At 44.0% G+C, this 12821-nt stretch overlaps 1 long non-coding RNA gene across 1 annotated transcript in view; it reads right to left on the reverse strand.

Annotated features, from left to right (window-relative positions):
• Nucleotides 1-2016: 2016 nt before the first annotated feature.
• Nucleotides 2017-12821, reverse strand: part of LOC138671954 (uncharacterized) — a 113806-nt gene continuing 103001 nt past the window's right edge. The window contains exon 4 of the long non-coding RNA XR_011319503.1: nucleotides 2017-2894. This is a non-coding gene — a long non-coding RNA (uncharacterized lncRNA). The remainder of the gene's footprint in view (nucleotides 2895-12821) is intronic.

The following is a 12821-nucleotide window of genomic DNA, read 5'->3' on the forward strand; positions in this document are numbered from 1 at the left end:
GGTTTACAAGTATATCGTCCTGAAGACTGGAGGCTTTTCATAGATAGTTCTAAAAGGAGTTTGAAATGTGTTTTGTTGAACAATGGCAATCAGTGTGCATCTCTTCCAGTAGCTCACTCAACTAAACTTGCAGAACAATACAAAAATGTCAAAATGGTCTTGGAGAAACTGTGCTACCATGAACATTCGTGGCTGATATGTGTTGATTTAAAAATGGTCAACTTTTTACTTGGACAGCAAAGTGGATACACAAAGTATCCTTGCTTCATCTGCATGTGGGATAGTAGAGCAAAACATCAGCACTGGGAGAAACTGAATTGGCCTCCAAGGGACACCTTGACAGTAGGAGCATCAAACATAGTGAACGAACCTTTGGTGGACAGGGAAAAAAATCATTCTACCACCACTTCACATAAAGTTAGGATTAATGAAGCAGTTCGTCAAGGCATTAGACAAAGATGGTAATTGCTTCATGTACATCTGCAGATCTTTCCCTGGTCTTAGTAGCGAAAAACTGAAGGCAGGAATCTTTGATGGTCCTCAAATTCGGAAACTCATTAAAGATTCAAATTTTCCTAAGGAAATGAATGACATTGAAGCTGCTGCATGGTGTAGTTTTGTGTTGGTAGTGAAGAACTTCTTGGGAAATCAAAAGGCAGACAATTATGAAGAACTGGTACAAAACATGCTATTGAGATTTAGAAATCTGGGTGTACACATGAGCATTAAATTGCATTATCTTCACAGTCACTTGGACAGATTTCCAGAAAACCTTGGAGATTTTAGCGAAGAACAAGGGGAGAGATTTCATCAGGATATTATGGTGATGGAGGAAAGGTACCAAGGCAGATGGGACAGACATATGATGGCTGATTACTGCTGGAATCTACAGCGTGACTGCCCGAATAGCTCACATAGAAGAAAATCATATAAAAAGCGCTTTTCCAGCGATTAAATGTCTCCTATCTTTCATATCTTGTTCATTTTTGAAGATTACTTTCTAAAACTAGTTAAAATAAACTAAAATCAACATTTACTTTGTTAAATTTATTGTATTCATGACAATATCAATAAAGTTAATGCGCGTGTAGCAAATTACGTCTTTTTTTTACACATTTTACGAAAAATCTCAAAAACTTGAGCCAATCTGGCAAAACTGATGACATATTCAGAATCAGCACCCCAAAGTTACCCTAAATTCGATGAAATATCTTTGGCACCAAAAATGCTGTTGACCTTATAGATTTGCTTTGCTTGACAGTTTAAGGTGTACAAATCTTTCTTGGAAAGTGTCCAGCATCACTATCGTCGCTATTTACCCGGAGTTGTTGTAAGACCATGGATGTAAGGAAAAAAAAAAGTTGCATCGTTAACTTACCTAGGTTACTGTTAAAACCCACAACCTCACATCTTCACGTACTTATCCTGCAAATGTTAAACTCCAGAACTGATACCAACATATGAAGCGGAGCCTGACCATGAGGAACATGCACGGAGCAGCAACCCGTTGAGCAGCGATCTTGAAGTTGACCTTACCCGCTAGCAGCTCCACACCCTGCCAAGCCTGAGAAAGAAGGGAGCAACCCCCAACAATAAACATCACGAGGTAGATGATTGAGTGAAATACTATGGTGATGAAGCAATTTGTTGCAGTATGACATGGTGTTTAAGAAAGGTCCCTGAGGATCTTCCACTGCATACGGGATCTCCTCCTGGATTCCACAATTCCACCAAATGACCCCCAGGATATGTTCCAGATGCTGCAGCTGAATCAACCAACAAGACCAAAAGCACTGTTGCCTCACAGCCACCAGAATCCCCTGTATACCATGCAGGGCCCTCATAGCACCCCCAAATCAGCGGGAAAGGGAAATTTTTTTTTCTTAGGATTTTAGGCATTGCCTGCTTTTTGTCTGAGCTAAGGCTGCTTTGATTTGACATGTAAACACATTTCTCTGTTCAGTTTGTCATTTATTTGTGTATTTTATTTTTTAGGTTTTGAGTGAGGTCAGATGGTATTACATTACTCACATTAGTATTATTTTGGTGGTGTAAAGTCACAAGCAAAAATGCTATTTTTCAGTTATCACACAAGATAATTTTCTTGCCCAGGTGTTGACCCGTAAAGAAATAATCCTGCACTCTCAGGCCAGGTGGGTTACGGCGTCTGTGACCAACATGGGTCCCCAATAATACTCCTGTAACACATCTGCCCTATGCATTCACAAACAAAGGCAAATCGTGGTTTTGGGTGAAATTAAGTAGTATAACACAGGCGTTAATAAAACCATTAACATTCTCTTAACTGGAGGGCACTCATCAAGACCCTCCAAATGGCAAAGGCACAGTTGACCAGATGCCATGCCCTAGATAGCTTATAATTAAATATACACCATTGCCGGTCCAGATCTTGGCGGTGATGAGGCCTCTTCAAATGACGATTCAGCTGAAATGCCTTATACCCCAACGAACACGAATGCGACAGCTTCAGCACTTAAGCCATGTAGAATTCATGGAGGGCATACCTATTTCATTGCACAGAAATCGCTAAAGAATTGAAGATTCGAAAATCTCCAGTTCTTTCATAGGCCCCATTTCTATAATTACAAACCGGTAGTAGCCAAGGCAAACGGCAATACCGAAAAATATTTTTTGTAGTTATTGTATTGGGACCATCTTTACACATCAACTGCTACAATACAGTTGGGGAATTGGCATTTGGTAGACATTCCCCAGGCAATGAGGGCCCAGTTTTCAGAGGTTGGCTCAGGCATGACTTTTGGTTGAAGTAGCTCCCAGATTTGCTGAAGCATTGCTCACATGATGGCTGAGATATTTCTTGCTGAGGGGAAACTCTAAATGCAGTGCAGCAAAATACAGGCCAATCGACACATCTAAAGGGGCAGAGGAAATCCATAAAATTGGGTAAAAAACAAGATCACAGGAAAAAAAAAAAGTTGACAAATATTAATAAATGAAGGACTCCGTTGGGCCATAAACACTGTGCTAAATGACTCTTAAATGTTAGACGATATGAAATCAGGCCCTAAAGACATTCTTCCTATAATTATATATTAGAAACATTTAAAGCACATGTGTTTTGGGCAAAAGGGTGCAGGCTGTATTTTGAACCGAAACCCAATTTTGCAAACACAAGATGCTGGATTTAAAACCCCAAAGCTTGGAGGACAGGGCTAAAATAGAACTACCAAACACTTGATGGATGTCATGCTGGCCCTACATTATTCTAAGCTGAACATCATTTGTTAAAAAGAAAACAAATCTGAGAAAATAATCGCACACTCGCATGACATATGGTAAACTATACATATTCTGCTCTTCCAACTTTTCTGCATGAGAATAGGGCTATTTTTTATATGCTAGTGTGAGCGAACACTTTATGGAATAATACAGTATGTTCACACAGGGCAGACACTTCAAATCTTAGGCATGAATTTTCAGAATGTAAAATCTACAGCTTATTACATTAACCGAAAAGTAAATGAGAATTTATGAAATCTCAATTGGATGCCTAGAAAAAAATATCCATGGCACGCAAGTGGACATTGTGCAGCAGTGTATCAATTTATATTGTACATTTTTACGATGGATTTCAGCCTTTTCATAAAATCTGTGGTGAATCCAAGCAAAAAGTCACATACAAGCTTCTGTGGTTACTATAGCAGTACATGGGCATCCCCACACACAATAGGTTGTCGGCCAAACCTGTCTATATCTATAGATTCAAATTAAAGGGAAGCTGTCACCCCGAAAATCGCGGGTGGGGTAAGCCCACCGGCATCAGGGGCTTATCTACAGCATTCTGTAATGCTGTAGATAAGCCCCCGATGTTACCTGAAAGAGGAGAAAAAGACGTTAGATTATACTCACCCAGGGGCGGTCCCGCTGCTGGTCAGGTCGGATGGGCGTCTCTGGTCCGCTGCGGCGGCGCCTCCGATCTTCATTACAAGACGTCCTCTTCTGATCTTCAGCCACGGCTCCGGCGCAGGCGTACTTTGCTCTGCCCTGTTGAGGGCAGAGGATAGTACTGCAGTGCGCAGGCGCCAGAAAGGTCAGAGGCCCGGCGCCTGCGCACTGCAGTACTTTGTCTGCCCTCAACAGGGCAGAGCAAAGTACGCCTGCGCCGGAGCCGTGGCTGAAGATCAGAAGAGGACGTCTTGTAATGAAGATGGGAGGCGCCGCAGCGGACCGGAGACGCCCATCCGACCTGACCAGCAGCGGGACCGCCCCTGGGTGAGTATAATCTAACGTCTTTTTCTCCTCTTTCAGGTAACATCGGGGACTTATCTACAGTATTACAGAATGCTGTAGATAAGCCCCTGATGCCGGTGGGCTTACCTCACCCGCGAATTTCGGGGTGACAGGTTCCCTTTAAATTACGCTAATGTGTATGGGGCATTTAATTTGGCCATATTCTGCGTCTTTCACTAGGAGAAACACGGTCCAGGCTCTTTTAGCATCTCTTATCACTGGGGATAAGAAGAAGTGGATAGATAAAACTCAAATCAGTCTTACTCCTTGTTATCCCTGATGAAGATGTCAGGATCTTCCAACAATTATCTAATGTCTCAGCCTTAAACCTTAGGGTCCAAAGGATAGATGATAATGTGCAAACTGTTAGGGGTTCCAATGGTGGGAACCCTAATATTCTAGGAGAATACTCCACAGCATACATTTAAACCAGTCTGTTTTCTATTGTCTACGAGACTACAGCGGTAGCCGAGTGTTGTATTCTGCAACATGTGGCAGTCCCAGAGTCAATGAATGTAGCAGTTGCACTTCGGATCTTTCCTGAAAAGACCAGAAATAAAAAAAATGGCCCATTATCAATTAAAAAAAAACAAAACTGTCAAAAAAAAAAAAAAAATGCGTGTAACACAACCTGATTTAAACAATAGGTAATTTTCTGATGATACATTCCCTTTAATCAGTCATCACTGTGATAAGCATTCTAATTTACGCTGCATTTCTTTTCAGAGGAAATAAGGGTGTAGTTAGGTTTCTAAGATCATCTAGTCCTTCGATAATTTGAACACACATCTTTGTCTGGCAGCACTCATTGTATTCCTACAATCTGCTCCGTCTGATCACAAACATGAAGTATAAATCTCATCTAATGGAATGGGACGTGGGGATCATAAATTTTATATTGTGAGACCGCACCATTAGCATATACCATCGATCACTCCTTTTAGCGACATTTGCATAAAAATGTTAAAAATAAATTACCGCTTTTTCCAGGAAGCTCCATAAATTGCAGCATTGATTACTGTATAAGATGGTGGGGTGGTTTATACGCTATTCAAGCTCTGTGCAGGATGAATGACAACCTATGTGGGTCCTGTAAATGTCTGGTGCACCGAAATCCACAAAAACAATTACAAAGTAGGCTCCATTTTCCCAACTGGAAAAACTACATTACTCTTCATACTATGCATTTTTCTTTCTGACCTGATATTAACCCCTTCATGACCCAGCCTGTTTTGACCTTAAAGACCTTGCCGTTTTTTGCAATTCTGACCAGTGTCCCTTTATGAGGTAATAACTCAGGAACGCTTCAACGGATCCTAGCGGTTCTGAGATTGTTTTTTCGTGACATATTGGGCTTCATGTTAGTGGTAAATTTAGGTCAATAAATTCTGCGTTTATTTGTGATAAAAACGGAAATTTGGCGAAAATTTTGAAAATTTTGCAATTTTCACATTTTGAATTTTTATTCTGTTAAACCAGAGAGATATGTGACACAAAATAGTTAATAAATAACATTTCCCACATGTTTACTTTACATCAGCACAATTTTGGAAACACAATTTTTTTTTGTTAGGAAGTTATAAGGGTTAAAATTTGACCAGCGATTTGTCATTTTTACAACGAAATTTACAAAACCATTTTTTTTAGGGACCACCTCACATTTGAAGTCAGTTTGAGGGGTCTATATGGCTGAAAATACCCAAAAGTGACACCATTCTAAAAACTGCACCCCTCAAGGTACTCAAAAAAACATTCAAGAAGTTTATTAACCCTTCAGGTGCTTCACAGCAGCAGAAGCAACATGGAAGGAAAAAATGAACATTTAACTTTTTAGTCACAAAAATTATCTTTTAGCAACAATTTTTTTATTTTCCCAATGGTAAAAGGAGAAACTGAACCACGAAAGTTGTTGTCCAATTTGTCCTGAGTACGCTGATACCTCATATGTGGGGGTAAACCACTGTTTGGGCGCACGGCAGGGCTTGGAAGGGAAGGAGCGCCATTTGACTTTTTGAATCAAAAATTGGCTCCACTCTTTAGCGGACACCATGTCACGTTTGGAGAGCCCCCGTGTGCCTAAAAATTGGAGCTCCCCCACAAGTGACCCCATTTTGGAAACTAGACATCCCAAGGAACTTATCTAGATACATAGTGAGCACTTTGAACCCCCAGGTGCTTCACAAATTGATCCGTAAAAATGAAAAAGTACTTTTTTTTCACAAAAAAATTCTTTTAGCCTCAATTTTTTCATTTTCACATGGGCAACAGGATAAAATGGATCCTAAAATGTGTTGGGCAATTTCTCCTGAGTACACCAATACCTCACATGTGGTGGTAAACCACTGTTTGGGCACATGGTAAGGCTCGGAAGGGAAGGAGCGCCATTTGACTTTTTGAATGAAAAATTATTTCCATCGTTAGCGGACACCATGTCGCGTTTGGATAGCTCCTGTGTGCCTAAACATTGGCGCTCCCCCACAAGTGACCCCATTTTGGAAACTAGACCCCCAAAGGAACTAATCTAGATGTGTGGTGAGGACTTTGAACCCCCAAGTGCGTCACAGAAGTTTATAACGCAGAGCCATGAAAATAAAAAAAAAAAATTATTTTCTCAAAAATGATCTTTTAGCCTGCAATTTTTTATTTTCCCAAGGGTAACAGGAGAAATTTGACCCCAAAAGTTGTTGTCCAGTTTCTCCTGAGTACGCTGATACCCCATATGTGGGGGTAAACCACTGTTTGGGCACATGCCGAGGCTCGGAAGTGAAGTAGTGACGTTTTGAAATGCAGACTTTGATGGAATGCTCTGTGGGCGTCACGTTGCGTTTGCAGAGCCCCTGATGTGGCTTAACAGTAGAAACCCCCCACAAGTGACCCCATTTTGGAAACTAGACCCCGAAAGGAACTTATCTAGATGTGTGGTGAGCACTTTGAACCCCCAAGCGCTTCATAGAAGTTTATAATGCAGAGCCGTGAAAATAATAAATACGTTTTCTTTCCTCAAAAATAATTATTTAGCCCAGAATTTTTTATTTTCCCAAGGGTTACAGGAGAAATTGGACCACAAAAGTTGTTGTCCAGTTTCTCCTGAATACGCTGATACCCCATGAGTGGGGGTAAACCACTGTTTGGGCACACGTCGGGGCTCAGAAGGGAAGTAGTGACTTTTGAAATGCAGACTTTGATGGAATGGTCTACGGGTGTCACGTTGCGTTTGCAGAGCCCCTGGTGTGCCTAAACAGTAGAAACCCCCACAAGTGACCCCATTTTAGAAACTAGACCCCCCAAGGAACTTATCTAGATATGTGGTGAGCACTTTGAACCCCCAAGTGCTTCACAGACGTTTACAACGCAGAGCCGTGAAAATAAAAAATCATTTTTCTTTCCTCAAAAATTATGTTTTAGCAAGCATTTTTTTAGATTCACAAGGGTAACAGGAGAAATTGGACCCCAGTAATTGTTGCGCAGTTTGTCCTGAGTATGCTGGTACCCCATATGTGGGGGTAAACCACTGTTTGGGCACACGTCGGGGCTCAGAAGTGAGGGAGCACCATTTGACTTTTTGAATACGAGATTGGCTGGAATCAATGGTGGCGCCATGTTGCGTTTGGAGACCCCTGATGTGCCTAAACAGTGGTAACCCCTCAATTCTACCTCCAACACTAACCCCAACACACCCCTAACCCTAATCCCAACTGTAGCCATAACCCTAATCACAACCCTAACCGCAACACACCCCTAACCACAACCCTAACCCCAACACACCCCTAACCCTAACCACAACCCTAATTCCAACCCTAACCCTAAGGCTATGTGCCCACGTTGCGGATTCGTGTGAGATATTTCCGCACCATTTTTGAAAAATCCGCGGGTAAAAGGCACTGCGTTTTACCTGCGGATTTTCCACGGATTTCCAGTGTTTTTTTGTGCGGATTTCACCTGCGGATTCCTATTGAGGAACAGGTGTAAAACGCTGCGGAATCCGCACAAAGAATTGACATGCTGCGGAAAATACAACGCAGCGTTTCCGCGCGGTATTTTCCGCACCATGGGCACAGCGGATTTGGTTTTTCATATGTTTACATGGTACTGTAAACCTGATGGAACACTGCTGCGAATCCGCAGCCAAATCCGCACCGTGTGCACATAGCCTAATTCTAAAGGTATGTGCACACGCTGCGGAAAACGCTGCGGATCCGCAGCAGTTTCCCATGAGTTTACAGTTCAATGTAAACCTACGGGAAACAAAAATCGCTGTACACATGCTGCGGAAAAACTGCACGGAAACGCAGCGGTTTACATTCCGCAGCATGTCACTTCTTTTGTGCGGATTCCGCAGCGGTTTTACAACTGCTCCAATAGAAAATCGCAGTTGTAAAACCGCAGTGAAATGCGCAGAAAAAAACGCGGTAAATCCGCCATAAATCCGCAGCGGTTTAGCACTGCGGATTTATCAAATCCGCAGCGGAAAAATCCGCAGAGGACCAGAATACGTGTGCACATACCGAAACCCTAACCCTAGCCCTAACCCTAGCCCTAACCCTAGCCCTAACCCTACCCCTAGCCCTAACCCTAGCCCTAACCCTACCCCTACCCCTAGCCCTAACCCTACCCCTAACCCTACCCCTAACCCTACCCCTAACCCTAACCCTATTCTAACATTAGTGGAAAAAAAAAATTTCTTTATTTTTTTATTGTCGCTACCTATGGGGGTGACAAAGGGGGGGGGTCATTTATTATTTTTTTTATTTTGATCACTGAGATAGATTATATCTCAGTGATCAAAATGCACTTTGGAACGAATCTGCCGGCTGGCAGATTCGGCGGGCGCACTGCACATGCGCCCGCCATTTTGGAAGATGGCGGCGCCCAGGGAGAAGACGGACGGGACCCCGGCTGGATCGGTAAGTATGATGGGGTGGGGGGGGACCATGGGGGGGGGATCGGAGCACGGGGGGGGGGATCTGAGCACGGGGGGGGAATCGGAGCGCGGGAGGGGTGGAACGGAGCACGGGGGGCTGGAATGGAGCACGGGGGGGCTGGAATGGAGCACGGGGGGGTGGAACGGAGCACCGGGGGGTGTGGATCGGAGTGCAGGGGGGGTGATTGGAGCACGGGGGGAGCGGACAAGAGCACGGGGGGGAGCGGAGCACTGGACGGAGGGGAGCCGGAGCAGTGTACCGGCCAGATCGGGGGGCTGCGGGGGCGATCGGTGGGGTGGGGTGGGGGCACATTAGTATTTCCAGCCATGGCCGATGATATTTCAGCATCGGCCATGGCTGGATTGTAATATTTCACCCGTTATAATAGGTGAAATATTACAAATCGCTCTGATTGGCAGTTTCACTTTCAACAGCCAATCAGAGCGATCGTAGCCACGAGGGGGTGAAGCCACCCCCCCTGGGCTAAACTGCCACTCCCCCTGTCCCTGCAGATCGGGTGAAATGGGAGTTAACCCTTTCACTCGGCCTGCAGGGACGCGATCTTTCCATGACGCCTACGTGGCGTCATGGGTCGGGAAGGGGTTAAAATGCCACAAAATTGCCAACACTTCTTTTATTTGCTTTCCCCAGTGTAACCTTAACTAAAGTTTACATTTAGGTCAATGTAAGGTTATGTTCACATGGTGATTTTTTTTTTTTTTTTTTTTTTTTTTTCATGTTTTGAAGTTATGATGAATGGTCTTTACAACTGAGTTGTTCTCATATTGTGGCTTAGAGCAGTTGTAGGATAGAGCTCAGCAATGTATGAAGCTCTGTACCAAAAAAAAATAATTATATATATATATATATATATATATATATAACGGTGGGAGCGTCACTCTGTCCGAAGCCTTTATAGACTGCACAAGCGCGACGCACCGCGCCTGCGCAGTCTGGACAAGAGTGACGTATCCGAACTTACTTATCCCCCCCCCAATATACCGGCCATGGGGGCTGCACACACCCGTGTATCCCCCATAATATAGCGGCCATGGGGGCTCCGTGCTCTGCAGCTCTTGTCAGGGTAGATGTAGAGCCCAGCGGAGCTCTAGGACCTTTGATGATGTCACCAGCATGTGACCAGTGACGTGAGTGGGCGGAGTCAGCCCTCGCTGTGCTGGCTGCAGGGGTGTTGTATCCATTATAGCCAGTGCCGCACTCAAGCTGTAAGTACAGCCACACTCACGCAGTACAACCACACTCGCCTGCACTCACCAGTACAGCCACACTCACGCTGTACAGCCGCACTCGCGCTGTACAGCCGCGCTCAGTATAGCTGCACTCAGACAGTACAGCCGCACTCAGTATAGCTGCACTCAGACAATACAGCCGCGCTCAGTACAGCCGCACTCAGGCAGCACAGCCGCACTCAGGCAGCACAGCCGCACTCGGGCAGCACAGCCGGAGAGAGAAAGATGGGAGCAACATTTGGCAGAATGGAAACAGGAACAGGCAGAATGGGTGCAGCACATCACAACAGAAAGGGGGCACAGGATGGGAGCAGAACATGACAGAATGGTTGCGCAGGAAGGGAGCACCACATGACAGGATGGCGGCAGGATGGGAGCAGCACATGACAGGATGGGGGCGCAGGATGGAGCAGCACATGACAGGAAGGGGACGCAGGATGGAGCTGCACATGACAGTATGGGGACGCAGGATGGAGAAGCACATGACAGGATGGGGACCATATACCAATATAAATGCTCACCACCCGGGCGTACAACGGGTTCAATAGCTAGTATATATATATCATTAGATGGTGGCCCGATTCTAACACATCGGGTATTCTAGAATATGTACGAGGGGCGATCCAAAAGTAATGATAATCAATACTAAACACAATGAATATAGTAAAAAACAATTATTTTTCTACATAGTCTCCTAACAAGTCTATACATTGTGCGTTACACCGCGGCATAACGCGGTCCGTTAACGCTGCCATTAAGCCTGTGTGAGCACTGACTGGGGGGGGGGGAATATGGAGCGGGCACTGATGGCAGGAGAGTAGGGAGCGGCCATTTTGCCGCCGGACTGTGCCCGTCGCTGATTGGTCGTGGCCGTTTTGCCGTGACCAATCAGCAACTTGGGATTTCCGTGACAGACAGACGGAAGTGACCACTAGACAATTATATAGTAGATATACATACATACATACATACATACATGTGTTTTGCTGATTTCGTACGTTTTAGGATAGGTTAAATTTAATATTGAGAGATAGAATATCAAACATAAAATCCAGAAAATCATAGTATATATTGTATAAATTTATTTGCATTTTGCAGTGAGAAATAAGTATTTGATTCCCTACCAACCATTAAGAGTTCTGGCTCCTATAGATCAGTTGGATTCTCCTAATCAACTTATTGCCTGCATTAAAGACAGCTGTCCTACATGGTCACCTTTATAAAAGACTCCTGTCAGCAGCATCCATTAATCAGTGAGACTATTACCTCTACAACATGGGCAAGACCAAAGAGCTTTATAAGGATGTCAGGGACAAGATCATAGACCTGCACAAAGCTGGAATGGGCTACAAAACCATAAATAAGACGCTGGGTGAGAAGGAGACAACTGTTGGTGCAATAGTAAGAAAATGGAAGAAATACAAACTGACTGTCAGTGGACATCGATCTGGGGAACTATGCAAAATATCACCTCGTGAAGTATCCTTGATCATGAGGGAGGTGAGAGATCAGCCTAAAACTACACGGGGGAAACTTGTTAATGATTTCAAGGCAGCTGGGACCACAGTCACCAAGAAAACCATTGGTAGCACATTACGCCATAAAGGTGTAAAATTCAGCAGTGCCTGCAAGTCCCCCTGCTTAAGGCACATGTGCAGGCCCATCTGAAGTTTGCCAATGAACACCTGGATGATTCTGTGAGTGATTGGGAGAAGGTGCTGTGATCAGATCAGACAAAAATTGAGGTATTTGGCGTTAACTAAACTCGCCGTATTTGGAGGAAGAGAAATGCTGCCTATGACCCAAAGAACACCATCCCCACTGTCAAGCATGGAGGTGGAAACATTGTTTTGGGGGTGTTTCTCTGCTAAGGGCATAGGACTACTTCACTGCATCAATGGGAAAATGGAAGGAGCCATGTACCGTAAAATCCTGAGTGACAACCTCCTTCCCTCCGCCAGGATATTAAAAATGGGTTATCGCTGGGTCTTCCAGCAAGACAATGACCCAAAACATACAGCCAAGGCAACAAAGGAGCCTAACCAGTCTCCAGACCTTAATCCCATAGAAAACTTATGAAGGGAGTTGAAGTTGCTCAAAATCTTAATGATTTAGAGATGATCTGCAAAGAGGAGTGGACCAAAACTCCTTCCGACATGTGCGCATACCTCATCATCAACTACAAAACACGTCTGACTGCTGTGCTTGCCAACAAAGGTTTTGCCACCAAGTATTAAGTCTTGTTTGCCAGAGGAATCAACTACTTATTTCTCACTGCAAAATGCAAATAAATTTATATAATTTATACAATGTGATTTTCAGGATTTTATTTTTAATATTCTGTCTCTCAATGTTAAAATTAACCTACTCTTAATAT

The sequence above is a fragment of the Ranitomeya imitator genome, chromosome 3 (assembly GCF_032444005.1).
Source record: "Ranitomeya imitator isolate aRanImi1 chromosome 3, aRanImi1.pri, whole genome shotgun sequence".
Classification (NCBI taxonomy): Eukaryota; Metazoa; Chordata; class Amphibia; order Anura; family Dendrobatidae; genus Ranitomeya; species Ranitomeya imitator.